This window comes from Stegodyphus dumicola, chromosome 1 (assembly GCF_044657685.1).
Source record: "Stegodyphus dumicola isolate Sdum_Otavi_A_Nest chromosome 1, ASM4465768v1".
Taxonomy (NCBI): Eukaryota; Metazoa; Arthropoda; class Arachnida; order Araneae; family Eresidae; genus Stegodyphus; species Stegodyphus dumicola.
The window spans coordinates 228,068,776-228,082,733 of NC_140768.1; the positions used below are offsets into that span (position 1 = coordinate 228,068,776).

The window sequence follows — 13,958 nt, forward strand, 5'->3', positions numbered from 1 at the left end:
TGTGCTTGCTTTTTTTACACGAACTGTCGAAGTTTAGCTCTATGGATGTTATCAGTCTCATTTCATATTCTGCATTTAATTTGTTTCTATATTTTGTTTTTACTGCCACAAACGTTGAGAAAGATTTTTCATTTAAATACGTTGTCTCGAATGGCACTAAAATGTTTATAGTAGTGTGAGATATTTCTAGGTATTCTGCGTGAATCTACAACCCAAAGCTTAGGAGCTGTTCTTGCTTGAATATAGATTTTAACGCTGACTCTGTTGATATGTCGATAAGTTGTTCTCTTTTTTTCACTGGCAAGCATTCTGTTATCGTAGTACGGACTTTTTATAAAATCATGCTTTTTCCTTCTTCGAAATACTTTCAAGTATTCTTCGATTGAAGAAGGGGCCGCATTATTTAACGTTTAACATTGTCATCTAAATTCAGTTCATTTTCCATTAGAAAACTGTTTAGTTTTTGCAAAACTAATCTGTAATTAAATATATTTTTATACTTTTTTTAGTTGATAAACACTAGTGAACTGTTATGAGTGCTTTATAATTTTCTTTTTGAATTTTTATTTTCCACGGAACCGCAGGGCTCCATGGAACACAGTTTGAAGACAACTGTGAATGCTAATTGATGAATGCTGCCTAAGTGAATGCTAATTAATATCAAGTGCAATTAAAAATAATATTTGTAAGTATAAATAATATCTGTAAATGCGAAAAACAAATTTTGTACGTAAATCTCAAGGGGGGGATTATATTATAAATTTAGGTTAATAATTAAAAAATTCATTATTCGTACGATGAAATTTGCGTACTTGAATTTCTTTTTTCTTTTATTACTCTTTTTCTAAAACCGTTTGAACTTTATGCATATATCAACTATTATATTATTTTTAGCTGTTTTAACTTATTCAACAAAATTCAGTAGAGTAACCAAAAGAAGTTACTCAAGCCATTTATAATTATCGATTTCAAAATACGATGGAATCACATTTGGCAAATATCTCAGAATGATGAATTGTTTATTGGTGGGTATTGAGATAAAATATCATTGGAACACTTTGTTTTGGAGGCCAAGAAGTGGGTTTTGGGCAACAACAAAGACCCGTGTCATAAAAATTATAAGTGTCCTTTGAAATATTAATATTTTAGTAAATCCTGTAAGTCAGTGGTCTTAATGCGCGACCTGAAGCAGCTGGGGTGGGGTAAATTTTAACTTAGTTTCAAATTTTCTGAAAATTTTCGAAATATTTATCAAAACATACATAAACATTAATAGTAACGCAAAGGAAAATAATCAAATTTGTCGTGCTTATTTTCTATCTGTAACAAATGTCTGTTAGTTATATTTCGGTGATTCAAATGTACCAGCAGCTAAATATCAAAATTTTGGATTAATATTTATTTCAAATAATTCTAATATGTTTAAACAACTACTAAATAACTTAATTTTTAACATAAACTCAAGTAAACAAATAATGAAAACTTCCTTAATGGAACTAACTTGAAGGAATAAATAACGACAACCTATTCCATTTCCTTTAAGTATTAAATTTTTTATCGACACGTGTAGAAAAAATACATATGAGTGTACGTAAACAAATATACATTGCTCTAAGTTTTAATACAGCTTAATACCTGATGGCGTTTCGGGTTTGATAACGTTTGTTGCCTTGGTGGGGGGGGGAAGGAATTTTTCCCTTATTTATTTTTTATTTTCTATTGGCGGGCATTTGCTTCTTCGACAATAGCTACGCCTAAGGCCAGAAGTGGTGGCTATTTTATTATAGAGGCATAAGCGGCTACCGTTGCTTCCTATGAAAGGACGGACAGTTACAACGATGCCTTCTCAAGCCCAGGCCCTTTGATATGGCTGTCGGTTCCCCTAACCACTATACCGTCTGCGGGGCTTGGTGAAAAATTACTAAAAACTATTTTCATCACGCATAGTGGATGCTTGTCGATCAATTGGGCCGTTTTGTTAGATTTATTAATTTTCAATTACGAAAAAAATCTTTTCACATATAAATGGACTCCCAAAGAAAACGACTATTCGTATTAAATTCGCAGCTGAAGATACTTAATTTTTGACAAATAGAATTAAAAGTTCATTAGATCTTTCAATCTTTTTATAAGATTTATATATTATACTGTAAATTAAGTAGGTCCAATTGTAAATTATTTGGTATGTCATTCTCTTCCGAATAATAATAAATGAAAATAATTTAAAATCGATCTCCAAATTATTTAATTTCTTAAATCTACATACAAATTTTTGTTCTAGTAGTGCTATTTTTCTCGTAGATTCTTGATATTTTTCATATGGAATCATGAGGAAGAATTTAAGACATAAAAAATGTGCGATTTTTTTTTTTATTCAGCTACTTTTCTCGTATTTGCAATTTAACATTAAAAGCTTTAATAGAAGCGTGCATGTCAGTGATAAGTTTATCCTTCTTTGGATAAACTTAAATTATTAAATTGTAACTTTTCATTGGGAATCTTTAAATGACGGGTTAAATCAATAGGAAATAAAAATTTGCTATCCATATATCATTATGTAGCTTATCGATAGTTTTATTATTTACCTCATGAAAAATTTGTATCTGTGATGCTAGTACTGTCATCAACTGTTATTGATAATGCTACAAAATCTAATTTTTTTTTTTTCATTTGACCTGACATCGTAAATCACCGACGATTTGGTTAATATGTTTCGCTATTGTGTTAGCTGACAACTAACAGTTTTATATAATTTTTGTTCGTCAGGACAAAGAAGTTCAGTAGATTGAATCAAATAATCTTTAACGAAATCACTGTCACTAAATGATTTTGATCTTTTTGCAGTGATGTGCTGGAGAGCAAAACTTGCATGAACTGTTGCTTCAGTGTATTTGTATTTGCTTCCGTAAAAACCTTTTCTTGTAAGCCAGATTTTTTTTAAAGTATAACTTTTCTTTCCTTATCTTCCAACATTTCAAATTTTTCTCTGTGATTGGTTTCGTAATGGCGACGTAAGATGTATTCTTTTGGAACTGATATTCCTATATTATATATATATATATATAAAAACATACAGTTTTATTACGCACGATACCACAAAATTACATAAGTTTCAATTTATTTTGAAACACACGTCCTTCTCCTGTTACGTTTCTTTTACCCTTTGTTAAAGACAGGGTTTGCAGTTTAATCGCTTAATTAAAATCACAATTATAATTTTGTTTACGACTTTAATTCAACAAGGTGAACTTTCATATTGAAGCAACAGTTCACAGTTTGCACTGTTTCAGAAAAGTTTTGCAGTTTCAAATGATTGGTGTTGATGTGATGTAGATCATGCTCTTGCGTCCCGAGGGCCGCCAGTGTGAGATAATTTCTGTAACCACTCTACCTTATATGTTAATATGAACTACAAGCACGAATAATAGATATAACAAGTCGTACTTGAATTTTTCTCCATCTGCTTAGCAATATGAATTTCATAGTTGTATATCCAGCTTACCACTAGCGAGTGAACGTACGAACTCCGTGTGGAGGGAGGGGGGAAGACACACCTGAATGTTAAAGTCCTACCAACCGTCAGCTGATAAATAAATTTATTGATTGTACCAACGTCTAACCCTAGGCCTGGCATGCAAGTATATAAAGTCTATTATTTTTTCACTTAACTGACATTGTAAATCTTTTTTTTTTTTTTTCATTCAGTAGCAATCCCGTCTGTAAACACTTTATATAAGTATAAAGTGTTACAGCCAAAAATATTTATATAAGTACTTTTGGCTGTATTCGAACCGTTAGCTTCGAACTTTATTGGAATGTAACGACTGCTGAAAAGTTTGCTAGTGCTTTTCTATTTTCTCAATAAACAATGTATTGGCATCACTGCCTAGTGAATTTACACTATATCGATATCTATAAGCACTGTATGATAAACACATAACTGAAACGCATAAAATGTCTTCGGGACGCTCATGCGTCCCGAGGGCCGCCAGTTTGAGATAACTTCTGTAACCACTCTACCTTATATGTTAATATGAACAGGAAACAAAAATATTATTATTATAAGCAGTTTGGTATTGTAGTAAATTATTTAAAGTTTCTCGCGATAAATTTTTCATTTTATCTTATTTTTACATTTAGTAACCCCTAAATCAGTGATGTATGTTTCGTTCATTATTATCTATGTGACATATTTCCTCTTTCAAATTCAAGTCATTATCAGTGATTTTTTTTAACGAACTGTTGATAGCTGTTTTTCACAAGAGCTATCAGAATTTACTTGAATACTTATTGTAAAGTAAAATAATTTATTAAAAGACTGTAAAATGAAATATTTAGGTTTAATTTAAACCTGAAAACTATATTTACAAAAATTTTTAGTGATTTACTAATCTTATAATTTCCGCTTTTCCCGTACGCTATTTAAATTAGTACGGCAAGAATATTGCAGTCAGTGGAAAGCTGTGAAAATCTTAATACACTCCTTTCAATAATTCTTATCTATTTCTTTTTTACGCTGGCGGCCGTGTTCCACAGAAACTTTTTAAAAAATATGCCTGTTTATTGTTCTTCGTCTCAAGGAAAATGTGTAATCTGACGTACTTTTCTCTTTGTTTTGATCATATGGTTAAAGTAAAATTTCTTTGTCACCCCTTGTTTTAATGTCTGCTGTTTACGCGTATAAACCCATTTTCTAAATTCTTAGTATCTTGCGCAATCTTCATCTTGTCTTATGAAGCTACGACTGGAATTAGTGCAGCACATTAAAAGCAATACTCGACAGAAGAAAAAAATTAAGCGATAAGCGAGTTTGGGACTTTGTCCCTTCAATTTCCTCATTAATGAAGTGCAGGTGTGTACGAGGCAATAACGGTATTATCAGTTATCGCAAAAAACCTTGCCCAACGTCGCTCCTTTGCTTGCATCTACTTTTGTTAAGACCACAGATAAGACAACTCGTCCGATTCTTGGTACTTTCTTTACCAGTAACCGTTAATTGTGACGAATAATTATTGTTAAAAAGCTGCGCGGTCTTAAGACAGATGGACCACAGGATATGCATCTGATTATTATCAGATAAGATGACTTCCAGGTAAGCAAAAATTGATTTGATCGACATCACCGATCGCTGTAATTAGAATTTTACTGTTTTTCGTACCATTGTTTTATAGCTATTTCGCGTGTGTATGGTAACACCTTTACATATTCAAAATCTGTTCCCACTTTTTTTTTTTTTTTTAATTTTTTGCGTGTTACTGTCATGAATGTAGAGTTCTGCGCAGGTTTTGTGCTAGACATACTCCGTGAATCAGTATCTGATGCTGATATCTTACGAGTTTCGTTTACATTTGCGATTAGTGGTAACCGCTGACAAAGGGTTCAGGAAATGCTTTATGGTATGATTTGCTCTCATGCTTAGTAAACATAGGTGAACTGGGAAAGAAAACAGCTATAGATTCTACAGTTTTTGACATTTCGTATTAAAGAAAGCTGGGAACAAATTTAGCCGTTTTTATAACAGAAAACATTTTCCTGTTATTAACTAAATTATGAAGAATTTAGATAATGTCTGTCACCCATCGAACTTTCATTTCGTACGTGAAAACGAATATTGTAATTTTACACATGAAAAGTGAATGTCATTTAGTAATAGAAATTACTTCCGATTCCTGCGCTATGCGTTTTATAAATATGAGATGTTAACATAATTTCATTTAATGTCTAATTAAAATCCTTATTTCATTCGCTTTCGTTTTGGAGATATTTTTAAGTATATTTGTTTGATTAATTAAATTATGTTTAAAGATACTATAACTATAAATGATTTTACTGTTGCATCTTCAAAGATTATGTAATTGTTTTATTACAATTATTCAAATTTTTAACCCGTTATTGCTGCTCTCACATGTGCACATTATTATTAAGTACTCAAAATGTGAGTATTTTAAGTCCTTCTTTTTGGCTTGACGAATTTAGATTATCTGCTTTTAAATCATATCCACGTTAACAGTACTTCAAATTGGGGCCCACCAGCGGTCGAGCGGTAAAAGCTCTAAACACTGGTAGTATAATCACTAAAATGTCTGGCAAATGGGCTGTATGCATGGCCGTTTTCATGGTTTACTTTATATGATTATGAATGCGAGCCAGTTTTCTTTCAGAAGACGAGCCAGTTTTCTTTCTCTCTTTACACGTAGTTCTCAGGTGCTTTGCCATAATTTATATAATCCAATCCTGTATTTGAACTAAATTATTTAGGTTGGGTGCGAAGCATATGTCAGCATCAAAAGTTTTTTAATAAAAACACTATGAAGCAAAAAAAAAAAAAAAAAAAACTGACGAATTATATAGTATTTCTAAATAAACTGAAATAATTTTTTCCTTCGTGTTTTTAATCCGACAGTTTCAACACAAAATATCGAGACTGGTCAGGATAAACAGTACTGTATGAGTTCAACTAACTGTGTTACAGTGAAATACCCTTAACGATCTGTAACTACATCTTTTAGGAGCATTTTTACAGGCATTCATTCCCTGTACGTATTGAGCGATTAGGGGCTATAACATTACAGCACCGAAACTTGCGAACGACGCAGTATGCAGAATACGTTTCCTTATTACTTTGAATTCATTACCTGTTTCTAATGACTCATCAGTTTTTTAAAATGAGGAAATTTTGCTAAACTGCAATCGTTTTTATCAAGGATGCACACTTTGTGGTTTTCATCACGCATTTCTAAGAACAGTATGCTGCTGAAATAACTCCCTATTTTTTAAGGTTACATTGTTTAGAATTTAGTAGCAGAAATGCATATATATATCATAACCCTCTTTTTATAGGCCAATGTCTCCCCTTTGCCTAAGTTATACAAACTGAATGCAATTTATTTATTGCAAATGATTAACTACAAGTATTTTTTTATATATTCTCTGAAACTGGTAGTTTTAATTCTGTCTTTTATTTTAAAATTACACAATAAGGAAAAATATTAAAATCCCCTTGAAATTTTCAACTTGTTTCATAATTAATGTTTTGAGATAGAGAACTGGCAAAATTTGTCATTTCATTTGATGAATATGTATACGCTGTGCTAGACCTAGACCTTCCTTCTTCATTTTTAAACAGCATAAATACATTCTCACGCAACTGGAATTTAGCTTTATTACATTTGTATGCAACCAGATAAGCAGCATCCGCATACTTGAAATTCTTATAATCTCTCGCCATAATAACGGTCTAAAGTTAGGTATAGTGGAACACCGATTATTCTGCTGCGAATTATCCGAACTGTTGATTATACAAGATACATTACCCAGGAACACAGGAACATAATTTCGACTAAAGTTTTAACAAAAGGAATTCTATGCCAGAGGAGGACATTTTATCGCCCTTGGTAAAAAAAGTCTTTGTCGCCCTTTAATATAGAAGTAACATCTGGGGGAAAAAAATAAGTTTAGTCTCGGAACGGCATTTTGCGTTGAATCACTAAAAACGGCGTATCATTTTTGGAATTGTTGCCACCAGATATTATTGCCCTGTATTACATTTAAAAAAATTAAATAATGAAGACTCTGTATGAATGTATGCAATTTTCCCGCACTGTAAATAAACGATGCCATCCAATTTCGAATAACGTATCCTCCACCCGAATATGGGCACCTGGAAGCCAGAATTTTCAATTTAGTACTTGTTTTATTATCTGTTTCATATTTTGTTAAACATTAACGACTTTTTTATTAATAAATTTAGCAATTTCAACGCGAGGAGTGGCAACACTGTATGAAATAAAACATTTTTCTCTCCAGTGCGCCAGATTGTCTATCGGAAATTCAAATGATATGCTTTTATAAATATTCTGTGATTTTGCTCTTAAATCGAATTTTATGTGGCGTAAACGCCAAGAACGTGATATTTAATAAATAAAGTAAATACACAAAACGTTAATGACAAAAAAAAAAAAAAAAAAAAAAAGTTTTGTATAGCCACCTTAGTAAGAAAAGCGAACACTGATATGATGAACTGAGAAAAGATTCTTTTAAATAAATAATATTTTCATAATTACCGATGGTTTATCTGTAAGTGCATAGTTCAGAAATTAAATTATTTGCATAATTTTCCCCACTCGATTTTCGTATTATAAAATCAGTTAAAAAAAGAGGAAAATATGCGAATAAATACGATAACTATTTATTATTATTATCTTCGTTATTCGTTTATGCGATATCCAGCATTTTAAAGTACACTCGCACTGAACGGATCTTCGATGTTAATTTCTGGACTGTTTCGGTTTTTGCCTAATTTTACAAAACAAACAAATCTAGTTCCGGGGGAGAGAATCTAAACTATAATGATTACTATTAAATGATTAAGCACGTTAGTATAAATTATTCTATGCATAGTTGCCATGGAAGTATAGCTAAATGGTGATTGCCATGGAAGTATAGCTAAATGGTGACTGTTTTGTGTTGGTTTTGTATTAATTTATTTTCCCTTTGTTGTCTTTAGTACTTTTTCGCTTTTTCTTTAAAATCGTTATAGTATGGGTTCTACTGAAAAAACATTAATGTAGTGAATTTTCATATTTTAAATGCAAGCATGTTATCGATTATAATAAGAATGTATGTTTAGAATTTTTTAGTATTAATTTTCTGATTGAAGCCATAAAAACCTGCGTTGTGGAAGAAATGGGTAAATTTTAATTCCAAATAATATCGTCATCCTTAATTAGAGGCTCTGTGGAAGGGTAAATTTAATTGCGTCGATTCTTTAGGCTGCGATTTAGTACTTTTTTTTGGGCTGTAATTTTTTTTAATTATTATTTGCTGATTGTTTGCATTTTTAATCTTCTCCCAAATGAAAAATATTAAAAAATATTTTCTTTTTATAATTTTTTGCATCTGTATATTTTTAAAATATAATGAGCGACAGAATTTTATTAATGATGCTTTATTCTTTTGCAGGTAAGAAATTTGAAGTCTTTCTGATGGTAGATGTATGGAAAATTTGCAGCCATTCCTATTTTAAGAGTAATGTATCACCGTTTCTGCTAGAAAATATCAAAGCTGTTAAGCGCAGATAACAACTAACATTAAACATATCTTTTATTACTCGGTTCTAGCCGTATTATTATTGTATGTAACATATTAAACTTTATGGAAGATAAGTAACCTGCTTATTTCGGCAAAAATGGGTGTACATTTAATCGAAGCAAAAGTATTTTTTCAAAAGAAGGTAATTTAGAGATTAATTGAAAAAATTTAACGTGAACATTTTTAAAAATAATATAAAAGCCTGATCAATTAAACAAGTAAATAAATATAACTATTAGTAATAACTAAATGTTGAATAAATCAGAAATGCGATAAAAAAGAAGAAACTTTTAACGAAACTGACTCTCATTAATATAAATACCAATTTTAATTTCAAGACTGACGATATACCAATTCTGAAATCAGTTTGGTCATATTTATGATAAATTTTGCGGCTGTATGAATGGGTATATAGGTATAATTGAGTTGTTATACCTATATACCCATTTATATGATTAACAGTTTTGTTAATCAGACAATTATGAAATTTTATTTTTGAGATCTTTTTCATAACCCTAAAGGTAATCTTTGGTATTTTGGAAATATACTTAAGCATAAGCTTTAAATTTAAAAAAAAAATTACTTAAAAAAAATTATTTTGAAATTTTATTTTTGTAAAAAGTTTATTTTTTATTATTTTGAAAGTCAATTTACAAAATTAATTTCTGCTTGAGAACTTATGCTGTAAGTAATTACAGTGCGATTTAATGGTGTAAATAACATCCAGTATAATGAATGTAAAGGTGAAAATAACTGCATTTTTTTCATGCTTTGTAGACGATAATGGTAAAGTCTAAACAGTTTCAGTCAATTCATTCATTAATGGAATATTTCGAATGTAAATTAAATTTATGAATGCTGCGTTTTGCTGTTATTCTGTTATAAGTAATAATGGGCTTGGATAAGTTTTTGCTTTTAAGTATGTGCCTTAGATTTATAATGCAGTCATAACGTGTTTTTACTCTGATATTTCGGAATAGATAAAAAGCCATGCTTTATATGCCACCTCTTTTTTTCTTGGAATGAAAGGCATGATCGTAAAATTCCTAAAATGCAGAGTTAGATATTCTAAAACTTACTGTTTTCTCATTCCGGATAATGAGGATATGGAATTAATTCTTTTCGTATTCTTATAGTTGCAAGTATAATTTAAAAAAAAAAAAAATAATTTTCTTATCGTCGTATTTAAAAATTTCATTTACCGCTTGAGACCTCTGCCATTAATAAGAGTATTTTGTACACCTTCAGCTCGAGCATGATTGCATTAAAGGGTTAGCACTGCTAACTAACCTAAAACGTTTTTCCTTTAAATGCATTTTAACTAAAATAGGAACATCTTAAGTTACTTAGAATCCCTTTGACTTCGAAAAGTAACTCTAAAACTTTTAAATAGCTTTCCCTTTGAATCTATTTACTTGGATTAATTGGATACAGTAGATAAATGTAGTTTTTGAAACACTGTTCGAAGAAATACGTTTTCGAAAATAAATAAATAAATAAATAAATAAATAAAATAAAATAAAATAAAATAAGAATTTTTTTTAATTCAAAAAGTATTTAAACTTATAAAATATTTATTTTCGAAATTTATTTGATAAGATGGCTGTATGTAAATTTTCAAATACTTTTAAAGAAATACTCTATGCCCTCGCCGGAACTCGAAACTGGACCTCTCGAATACGCGTCGAGTGTGCTGCCGTTACATCACGAAGGCATGCAAAAAGGAGGGAAAAATACCTTATAAAATTACTTTTATTTTCTTATTAACAGAAAACATCACAATCTATGTGAATAATTTAACATGACTGGAACAGCGTAACGAAATTTACTGCTTTTAATATTTATTTTTAATATTTATTTCGTATCTTAGATTTTTACCTTGCAATTTTCATGTGCTACAAAACTTGGTGAAATTCATGTCTTCTTGCTGATGAGTTGGATACCACATAACTTTTATGCATCTTAATATGCTACATGAAGCTTTTTATATATCAAAATTTAAATTTTATGTGCAGTGAACCTTAGAGAGGTGCGAGATATTTTCTGTCGACGCGATAGTTTTAGAGAAATGATATTCAGTATGGCTATTTATTTATGTTCTTATAAACATTGTTCACAATGTTTTCCTTTTCATTGAGGTGTGATTTTTGTAATGATTTGAAAAATAGATTTTAACCATATTTTTTCTTTCCTCTGTTCATTACTCTGAGTAGGTGCAAATTAATGAAATTCAAATTTCAATATTTTGAAACCAAGTAATGAAATGCAAAACTCCATGTTAAATATTTTATTAATTTAATTGCAAAAACTTATTATTTTTCTCTTCTCCTTAGACTGTAGATGATTGTTTTTAGTCTTATTAATTTAATAATTTTTAAATTATGAATGTAATTTTACAAATTAAGAATATTTCTCAAGAACACTTCAATTAATATGTTCGATTGCATTCTGACAATTTTTAGAAATATGTTGCAAAATTCTGCGTACACTTCGAAAAAAGTTAATTTAAAAGAGCATGTTCGTTATTTATACACTTCAATTCCGTGCGCCTCTTACAATAATGTCTGTCGGAGACCTGATCAAAAAAGAAGTCGCATAGTCAGCCGTAGTCTAAGGCTAAGGTCGCATTGTTGAAGTAAAGTACGGAACGAGATTGGTCAGTGCCCCTCGCAGCAAGATCGTGATCGAATCCGAGGATTTCGTTTGTAGGTGTCCATGTTCCTGCAGTCGCTTAATGATGGTGCACATCCGGTGCAGACAAGCTATTAAAACAATGCTGCGACTTATCGCGAATCGAGCTCTCTGTCTGATCCGACTTCCAAATTGATTTTCGGTTGTAGGAGTCTCATTTGTTGCGATTATGGGATCAGGATGGCATTATTTCCAGCTATGCTTCCGGAGCAGCACCTTTCGTGGAGAGAAAAAAATAAATCTTCTAAAAGCTTTTGCGCGGGTGGGAATTTGTTGAAGATCCGAAAAAAGATAACAAAGAGTTACTTTACTTGCTAGCTTGTTTGGAATTTTCCCGGTCGACACATGCTTTTCTTCAATTACAACCGTAGGAATTAGGTATGAGGAACTGGCCGCTTTTGAATATTGTGAGTAAGATTTGTAAATGAAAAAGAAATTCGTACGATAATTTGGATACAGGTGTGCATATTAGTTCTTTTTGTTATTACAACGTGTTCCTATGTTTATCTGAAAAATTCAAGGCTTTTTAAGAAAATAAATTATGGCTCCTTTTTATTAAACAAATCGTACGATGCTATAACGGTGATTTGTATGCACGAATTATTATCCTCTTTACGAACGTATTAATTAATAAAATATGAAATTAATTTACCTTTAATGCTGTTAAATGATAGCAAAATAATGCGAAAAATGTAGGAATAATTTAAGAAAAGTAATTGTTTTAGTTTTCATGCGATATGAAATGTTGTTTCTTTTATTAAAGGTTAGTTTTCTATTGCTGTTTAGTAAAGGCATTTTAGGGTTTAGTTTTATTTGATTACGGCGAAACACTAGGACTATCTGCCTAAGGAGACGGATGGCCTTCGTGGAGGACTTTCTATGGGAAACTGGCCCATATACAAGTTACACATGGGAAAAACCCACGATAACGTCCCTGCAAACAGCCCGCTCGCCTGGAATCGAACTCAGGTCGGAACTACCAGTGTTCAGTGATTTTTATCGCTCGGCTACCGGCGGTCGGCGTTTCAGGAAGATTTGACCCAAAGCTTTTACCGAAGTGTATTAAAATTTGCTTAAATTAGTGTACCGAGAAATAAAAGAGATTTTTCTTATTTTCATTACCTCAAAATTTTACAAGCACTATCGGGCATTTTCTGTAATTAAGTATCCAAATTAATAATTAAATTAATTTTGCCATCAATAATTTATTCGATTTGTCATGTGTTTTGATGCATCAGATTAAGCAAACAATAATTTATCCAGTCTGATTTTTTTTTTTTTTTTAATTCAAAGGTTTCGCTGCTAGATTTTATAGTTATTAACAAAATAGCTTCTTTTTGCTATATCTTACTTATTTGTATTCGTTTAGTATTGCCCCTCCAATATTCTCATTTTAGGTCTGGCTGAATTACTAAGCGGTCATAACAACTTAAATTCAGCACTGAAATGTTAATTTGATTTCGAAAATCTTAATTATAGTTGCATGTGATTGTTGTTTAAGTTCTTTTATAATATTTTAGTTATAAAAAAAGGTGCAACGTCCATTAAATAAATTTAAAATAAATAATGTTTGAAAACTACAACAACAAAAAAAGAAATAAATCTGCAGGTGTATTTACGCGTTTGTTTTCTTTTGTAATGTGAACAGATTATACAAAAACCCTTTTCTCGAAAGTTTTTAATCTTTTCTTGATGCGTAAACTCAAGACGTTGTCAGTACGATGGTATTTTGTTTGCTTTCCGACTTTTCCCCTTTTAAAAGGATATTAGGCGATATTTTAGTTTTCTTGTATCATGTAATCTGAAATAATAGAGCATTGATTAAATTGAAATGATCTAATTCTAAAACATGTTGTGAATTTGAATTTGTTTATAAATTTTGGCAAGACATACTGAGGCTATTGTTTAAGGGAAGAGATTCCTTTTCGGTGATTTTCTGAGGGAAACTGACTTGTATTAATTTACACATGGGGAAATACCATGAAACGTCCATGCAGGCACCCCATGCACTGTAACTTAAATCCGCATCCATTTACGAGTTTTCAAATTTGGCCACCGGTGGGCCCAACAAAACTCTTGAGGCAACTGAAAAGACTATTGACTATTGAAACTTTTAACAAAACTAGTGAGACTGTTTTTTTATATTTTAGTATCAGGTTATATAATGAATGTACATA

At 30.9% G+C, this 13,958-nt stretch overlaps 1 protein-coding gene across 7 annotated transcripts in view; it reads left to right on the top strand.

Annotated features, from left to right (window-relative positions):
* Window positions 1-13,958, top strand: part of LOC118196166 (zinc finger homeobox protein 4-like) — a 392,029-nt gene that overhangs the window by 274,311 nt on the left and 103,760 nt on the right. For 2 of the 7 annotated variants that reach the window (XM_035367581.2, XM_085826186.1), the window contains one exon: window positions 8,962-9,027. The exons of 4 other annotated variants lie outside the window; for them this stretch is intronic. The gene's annotated coding sequence lies outside the window, so the exon portion shown is untranslated. Of the gene's footprint in view, window positions 1-4,947; window positions 5,093-8,961; window positions 9,028-13,958 lie in introns of those variants that run through there. One more of the 7 variants, XM_085826208.1, reaches the window with a different exon arrangement.